The sequence below is a fragment of the Dermacentor silvarum genome, chromosome 7 (assembly GCF_013339745.2).
Source record: "Dermacentor silvarum isolate Dsil-2018 chromosome 7, BIME_Dsil_1.4, whole genome shotgun sequence".
NCBI classification, from domain to species: Eukaryota; Metazoa; Arthropoda; class Arachnida; order Ixodida; family Ixodidae; genus Dermacentor; species Dermacentor silvarum.
Genome location: NC_051160.1, coordinates 187435630 through 187444351, shown reverse-complemented (window position 1 = coordinate 187444351; position 8722 = coordinate 187435630).

Here is an 8722-nt window from a genome sequence, read left to right as displayed (position 1 = left end):
AAACCCTGCAGCGAAAGCGATTAATCAATTAAGGCTAAAATGATGAATGATTAAATCATTATACAAATAAATTAATCGACCATTCCTACACGGTCTATTACGTAGCCGATGTGCGATAGTGTGCAATCTACTGCAATTTTAAATGTGTAACCCTCTTTCTATGCTTAGCGAACGAGGAAAACCGTCCGTCCGTTTGAAGATAGCACCCGCAGCAGCGAGTGAATTCGATTTCATGATGCCTCTTGCTTCAACAGGAACTAAGCGGCGAGAACACAGAGCACACAAAGCTGTCAGCACTCGCCGCACTGTGCCCCCATCGTAGATCGCTTTATAGATAGGGGTCCGGACGTGTCTCTTCAACGTGAACGTAGCGGCGAGAACACAGAGCACACAAAGCTGTCAGCACTCGCCGCACTGGCCCCCATCGTAGATCGCTTTATAGATAGGGGTCCGGACTTGTTTCTTCAGCGCGAACGTAGCGGCGAGAACACAGAGCACACAAAGCTGTCAGCACTCGCCGCACTGTGCCCCCATCGTAGATCGCTTTATAGATAGGGGTCCGGACGTGTCTCTTCAACGCGAACGTAGCGGCGAGAACACAGAGCACACAAAGCTGTCAGCACTCGCCGCACTGTGCCCCCATCGTAGATCGCTTTATAGATAGGGGTCCGGACGTGTCTCTTCAACGCGAACGTAGCGGCGAGAACACAGAGGCCCACACGAAGCTGTCAGCACTTCGCCGCACTGTGCCCCATCGTAAGATCGCTTTATAGATAGCGGGTCCGGACGTGTCTCTTCAACGCGAACTGCTAGCGGCTAAGAACACAGAGCAGCAACACCAGAAGCTGTCAGCACTCGCCGCACTGTGCCACCATCGTAGATCGCTTTATAGATAGGGGTACGGACGTGTCTCTTCAACGCGAACGTAGCGGCGAGAACACAGAGCACACAAAGCTGTCAGCACTCGCCGCACTGTGCCCCATCGTAGATCGCTTTATAGATAGGGGTCCGGACGGTCTCTCTCAACGCGAACGTAGCGGCGAGAACACAGAGCACACGAAGCTGTCAGCAACTCGCCGCACTGTGCCCCATCGTAGATCGCTTTATAGATAGGGGTCCGTGACGTGTCTCTTCAACGCGAACGTAGCGGACGAGAAACACAGAGCACACGACAGCTGTCAGCACTCGCCGCACTGTGCCCCCATCGTAGATCGCTTTATAGATAGGGGTCCGGACGTGTCCTCTTCAACGCGAAGCTTAGCGGCGGAGAAACACGAGCACCACGAAGCTGTCAGCACTCGCCGCAACTGTGCCACCATCGTAGATCGCTTTATAGATAGGGGTCCGGACGTGTCTCTTCAACGCGAACGTAGCGGCGAGAACACAGAGCACACAAAGCTGTCAGCACTCGCCGCACTGTGCCCCCATCGTAGATCGCTTTATAGATAGGGGTCCGGACGTGTCTCTTCAACGCGAACGTAGCGGCGAGAACACAGAGCACACGAAGCTGTCAGCACTCGCCGCACTGTGCCACCATCGTAGATCGCTTTATAGATAGGGGTCCGGACGTGTCTCTTTCAACGCGAACGTAGCGGCCGAGAACACAGAGCCACACGAAGCTGTCAGCAATCGCCGCACTGTGCCCCATCGTAGATCGCTTATAGATAGGGGTCCGGACGTGTCTCTTCACGCGAACGTCGCGGCGAGAAACACAGAGCACACGAAGCTGTCAGCACTCGCCGCACTGTGCCACCATCGAGATCGCTTTATAGATAGGGGTCCGGACGTGTCTCTTCAACGCGAACGTAGCGGCGAGAACACAGAGCACACAAAGCTGTCAGCACTCGCCGCACTGTGCCCCCATCGAGATCGCTTTATAGATAGGGGTCCGGACGTGTCTCTTCAACGCGAACGTAGCGGCGAGAACACAGAGCACACGAAGCTGTCAGCACTCGCCGCACTGTGCCACCATCGTAGATCGCTTTATAGATAGGGGTCCGGACGTGTCTCTTCAACGCGAACGTAGCGGCGAGAACACAGAGCACACAAAGCTGTCAGCACTCGCCAGCACTGTGCCCCCATCGTAGATCGCTTTATAGATAGGGGTCCGGACGTGTCTCTTCAACGCGAACGTAGCGGCGAGAACACAGAGCACACGAAGCTGTCAGCACTCGCCGCACTGTGCCCCCATCGTAGATCGCTTTATAGATAGGGGGTCCGGACGTGTCTCTTCAACGCGAACGTAGCGGCGAGAACACAGAGCACACGAAGCTGTCAGCACTCGCCGCACTGTGCCACCATCGTAGATCGCTTTATAGATAGGGGTCCGGACGTGTCTCTTCAACGCGAACGTAGCGGCGAGAACACAGAGCACACAAAGCTGTCAGCACTCGCCGCACTGTGCCCCCATCGTAGATCGCTTTATAGATAGGGGTCCGGACGTGTCTCTTCAACGCGAACGTAGCGGCGAGAACACAGAGCACACGAAGCTGTCAGCACTCGCCGCACTGTGCCACCATCGTAGATCGCTTTATAGATAGGGGTCCGGACGTGTCTCTTCAACGCGAACGTAGCGGCGAGAACACAGAGCACATAAAGCTGTCAGCACTCGCCGCACTGTGCCACCATCGTAGATCGCTTTATAGATAGGGGTCCGGACGTGTCTCTTCAACGCGAACGTAGCGGCGAGAACACAGAGCACATAAAGCTGTCAGCAGTCGGCGCTCTCTGTCGCCATAGCAGATCGCTTTCAAGATCCAACACGCGCGACCGCGCCAGACGCAGCCGCCGCCGGAGTATGATTGATCGCGGTTCATAATAATTCGACGCGGATCGATAAGGCGCTAAAGAGCAAAAACGGCTTATAATGATCGGAACGGCATGAGCGCACCTGGCGCCGCCACCTGCAGTAGTTTGCTTGCGTCATCAATTCTCCTTGCGCTGTCGTCCGCAGCAGTTCGTGTCGCCGCAGCGCTGTCATTTGTACTGGTCACATCAAGTTTCATAACATTGATAATGACACCGGTCTGCGTGGAGATGAAGAAGTGGCTCAACGCTTACGCATACTTAGACAACTCCCAGAGGAGTTCCTGCGTAAAATGTTTTTTCCCCAGATGGTAAGAAAAGTTGAAGGAATCGTAGGGACTACAAACACTAGAATAGGGATTGCTCATAATTTATTGAATAACGTGGATATAAATGGCCTTGCTCTACAGGAACTTTCATATAAGGATTTCCTTGCCTACTACCTTTTCTTTGGCTGAGAAATCATACATCCATGCAAATTAAGTATATGTACGTTCATTAGTAGCCACATTCTCCTTTTTTGTACCTTGTATGTCATGTACTCGTATATAATGTATCTGCGCATCAGTTCTTATTAAAGAGGCAGCTTGTAAGTGCATTGTTTTTTTTATGTTATTGCATTTCCAGTCACCTTTCCTTATCTATACGTAAGTGATATAGTAGTTATTCAATGTTTATCGCTATAGCGGGAGCTCACGGGCTTTACCAAGCTGCCACGTTCTTCGGGCGCTTTTAGTATTTAATCACTTCCTCCGCCATCGTGTATATTCGTTTTTTATCAACGTGACCATCATCATCATCATCATCACCCCATCTGTCTTGCAAATACGGGTCCTCGTCTACTATTAATACCGGGTGAGAACTGCTCGCAAAGAATTTCGTGGAACTTTAAGAGAACTATACTTATAAATGGGAAAAAATCCTTTTGAAACCATCTGAGGATGACTGTTGCTGTTAATGTGATTAGCAGCTATGGTGCAACGTAGCGACCGACCATATTGCCACCGCCGAAATGACGTATGACGTGATGTATGACGCGTCTAGTGCAACCGGCTTCGTTTATCGCGCTCCCTTGTGGACAAGGTGCGCCGTCTAGCGGTACCACCGAAAAGTTCACGCGTGGCGCGTTTGTGAAAATCTATGAAGAGCGGCATGTACCAAGTCCCTCCGCCCCGAGTGACCGAAGTTGGCGTCAAAGAGGTTCATCGAAGAGCGGCACCGACCGAGTGTTATGTACCAATTTACTCAAGTCGGTCCGACGGTTAGTTTTTTGGCGCATTACAGCAGTCAAATGCTCTCCTCCTTAGACTACCTTGCGACCCAAGTTGGCGGAAGAAGAAAACAGCTTGATCGGACATGGATGCTCAAGTATGCTATAAATGCTCATCGCATAAATATTGTCATCCACCCGAGGTTAACGTAAATCTACCGTAGAAGTTCATGCGAGTTTCTCAGAAAGAATGCTTCGTGGTTCACGATAAGATCGAACCTCGGACCAACAGGTTTCTGGAGCAGTGAGCTATACTTAGCTTGTTGCGGTTGCACGGACGTGTAAATAGAGAGGCTACAAACTGTCTAGCAATATATTGCCCGAGGTGGTCGTACTACGGTTGTTCTCTTTGTGCCAGCGTGTAAGCATGGCAGCGACATGCAGTAAAAAAGCCTTTCTTAACTATCGAGTGCTAAATGAATCAAAATCTTGCATATCTGGTAGACCTCTACGTTGTACTTATAGCAATAAACATATCAAGGAACCTGAATTAGCAAAGCATTAACTGCCACACAAAAATTTGTTTGTCCCACGACAACTATGACCAACATGTCAACTGCAAGACGATTACAGAACGTCGACGGCGGCTTCGATATGGGGGCGGCAATTCACACGTCGCGACTTGAGATCTTATCTTAAGTGGTGACATATTCTCAGAAAGCTTATGTAAGAAAACAGTGAGCATGGTTACGATATCTGCTGCTATAGCCATGGACTTTGGCTAAAGCACCTTTAACAGCAATCGACGCATGAATTAAAATTTATAGCTTTGATATCGCTCATGTCTACATTTGCTTATTATGAGGAAGCTTTAGCTCTGGCCCAACTCCGATGCTGCCTATTCAAGTATATGTACAAGGCAGAAACGCTTTCCTGAGATACCCCCTGGATCAATTTTAACGAAATTTGTTGCAGTTTTAAATTTTATGGACTATTCAAAGCGGAATTTCGTTATAGGACGTGATTTAAAAAAAGAATTTTCAGAAATTTGTAAGTTTGAAAAATAAATAGAAGCACGAAGTTTAGAATCATAGGTCAGCGCTCTCCCTCATGAGTGCACTCACTCACACTCACTGGCACTCATTTCAAAGGTGTGAGTGCGAGTGCGGGTGAGTGCCAGTGAGTGCCAATTTGTCAATTTGCCAATTTGTCAATTTAACTTGTCTACTGGCGTAAATTCTAGAATTACAGGTAGTCTGGGCTGGTTACCATGTTTGTGATATTTCCCCCAAAACCTGCTTTGGTAGCAAAGTGACATAAAATCTGCAAATTGTTCTGATTCACTAGTTTCTTCAAGGGTGAAAAAAACTAAGCACAGAGACATATCTCCTCATCCTAAACTCCTGTTGTCACTTGACACTGGCCCTCCCAGTTTTGGCGCTTGCTCGGGAGGCGTGAAGCCGCTCCCATTCAGTTACGCGAGTTGACACATTAAATAAGTTCTGCGGTTTGCGCATGAGTTTTCACCGTGGCTAAGGTTGCATACGTCCACTTGGTGGTTTCCAAGAACCTTTCAGGTTCTGACTTTGGCGCTGATTATATTTTATATTGTGTAATACTTCAGAAACAATGAAGAGCACTGTTGGCCTTCGTGAAGTAAGTGTGTTTAGTGCATTTCAGAATATCTCCGCTTTTTTTACTTTTTGTCGCGTTGTGCCTGCTGTCTGCTGGAAGTCGGATTACCTCAATCTAAACTCGGGATGTTCTCTTCTGCGACGATTGGTTTCAGCTTCCCTATCTCTCGCTTCAGTCTTTCGGAAGCAACTAGTGTCCAGTTCTCTGGTCGAACCTGTCGAGCCGCTGCCAGAGGCATCGGCTGCAGTCACGGTCACCGGGCGTGAGAAGTGTTTTGAAGCCAGGTCGCTTTCTCCAGCCAACACGGCCCTAAATGCAACACCACGGCTGTCAGCATGCGAATTTGTAAAGTGCCACGGCGCACGTACACAATTTGAAGAATTTTGGGGAGACAAATGTTGAAGATTACGCATAACTGCCGTGTATGCTGCAGAAGTGCTTGCGCGATTGACTGTGCTGCAGAAACGGCATAGACCCACGGCGGGGCGAATTCGGGCCACCGACGGCCGCGGCCAGCAGTCGCCGGTGGACCTTTCATGATTCCGTTTCGTCGTTTATTACAAATCATCGTGAATTTCTTAAGAGCAATCTCTTCGTCCATTCATTGTCGCTAATCGCGCGAACATGCCTCATAGAACTTTTCTGTATTTAAGTGTCGTATGCCGTTCGCTGAACCTGTGAGTGGCAGTGCGTCGAAATAGTCCCTGCGATCTCCTGCACGTCGTAAACGTACTGAGCGTTGAACAGCTTCCTGCGCTTTCGAAGTGTGCTTGGCTTGAATAATTCTTGCACGCCTGAAATTCTCCGAAATCCAAACAGCAGCAACAGTGAAAGCGGCGGGTCCATTCCGCTCCTGAGCTTTCGGCGGCAGACGGCCACCTTTCCCCCTACTCGAAATCAACGAACTCGCCGTTGGAGGCGTTGTTTAGCGGCGCTTTTGCAGCGCCGCCTGGGCAGCGAGTCTTTCCCATAGCAGCTCCTTTTTTAGGTTTTTATCATTATACCAACTTGGCTGGCTCGTAGGCCCCGCACACCTCAAGTTCAACAAATTGTCACAGAGGGCGAAAAATCGACCGCGCGGCGCTAACCAAGCATAGTACGTCGTCAAAAAGTTGCCCCATTGAGTGCTGTAGTCTCCCGCTAGAGGCGCCGTATTAAGCGCAATTTCACCCTACAAGCTTTCTCCCACACTAATCGAAGAGTTTTTATTACATGAAAAGAGTACAAAATTATTATTCATAAGTATACATGGCACTCTAGAGTACTCACTGTTATTTTGTTTTTGGCATTATAAACGCAAAATAACGTTCAGCATGATCGACCACACACGTGACCTCTGTGCTGGATTTAAAATTTTTACCGGTATTTTCATCATACACGGCAAGCACGGCTTCATTGGTTGGTACATTTATGCTGGTTGCTTATTTTGTGCTAAAACCAGTTTATTGCACTTCGACACCTCGCGTTATTTAACTTGGGATGAAGTGACGTATTTGCGAGCGGAGATGTATACGCCCGAACGCTAGGTTTTGGTCGTGAGTCATGCGGAACAAGTCTGCATCGAAACGGGAGCCGGATTCTGTTGCGACTGAGAACGGCAATACCGGTGATAACATTGCTGCTTAAATCACAATGTAATATTCGTATCTTTATCTTATCGTTAATTCACAGGCGGAGACAAGTTAACGAACTAGATCCTGCATTACAAATGGGTAGTCAGGACCCTCCGTAACCGTTTCTGAAATAAAACCTTTAGTTGCGAGGCCGTCGTTATACACACAATCACGAAAGAGAGAGCGATATCGGAACGCGCGTCACATTTTTCCTCTCGTTGTAACCGTGGCTATAGGCGACTGAGTAGCCTGGTCAATATACATTTTTTTTTCGAGTCCACCGAAAACTTCTTTCGTTCACAAAACCGAATAACCCTATGGTAATTTGAAGTGAAAGTACTGAATTTAATGTAATAAATAGTTGCACGCATGCTAATTCACCCATATTTCGTACTTGTTGGTCCCAAATGTGCTTGCTGTTCTGTTTGGTTTACCTTAGGGTATTTATTTTTTGCAGTGGTGAAGCGGTACACCACGTTTGTGAAGAAAAAGAATGCATATGTTCTAATAGCTTTATGTCTTTCATGCCTTTGTTTGTGGAACCAGCAGTGTGATCTCTTCTAGTGTATAAGTGAGCGCAAAAGTGTTCTCATTTATTAACCTAATAATACTTAAGGTGTTGACATGAATTGTAGTTAGGCAGACATCACTTTTATGGACCGTACCAACATTTCATTAACACGCTGCTTAAGCACCCTAGAACAAATAGTGTACATTTGCATTTGTTCTGCAGTCACAAACCATCACAATATATATGTCACAGCTTTTTGCATGTCATATTGTCAAACTGTGTTTTTTTTAAGTTTCTGATGCAGTCAACATTTTATGCAGTAAACATGACGGCACCGTTGTAAAGCAACACACTACACACATTAAAGAGAAGCTACTGCCTGCTACAAGGCCATCGTGTGGACGTTTGCTGCTACTACAAGGTAAACAACACCGGGTTCAGAAATAAATATGCTTGATATATGCTGTATTGGCTGGCTAGTCATGAGATACATTGTCATTTGTTTATAGCAGATGATATGAATGTTTGTTCATATTTACGGTTCAGCATAATTGGTTGAAACATAAAAGAAAAGATTACATGAGTTACATCTCATGTGTTACTATTCTGTCCCAACAGAGTCTGTACCAAGCACATCTGGTCCTCATCTGAGGAGCCCCCATCTACAACAATAGGAAGGGGCTGAAGCTAAATTTTCAAGGCGGATCCAGAAGTATTTGGATGAGATATCAAGTCTACGGTAGACTGTGTCAAGACTGAAAAGAGCCTCAGCCATCATTCCACCAGCACTGATATTGGCCGCGCCATCCAGGTACCTCAACAAAAGAAATTCTTCGTGCTCAGATGCGCCTCAAACCTCTGAGCAAACATGGACGAAGCTGGCCAAAAGAGTTCCGTCAGTTTGCTCTTCCATAATTAGCCTCCTGGTTTTGTCAAATTCAATTTGTT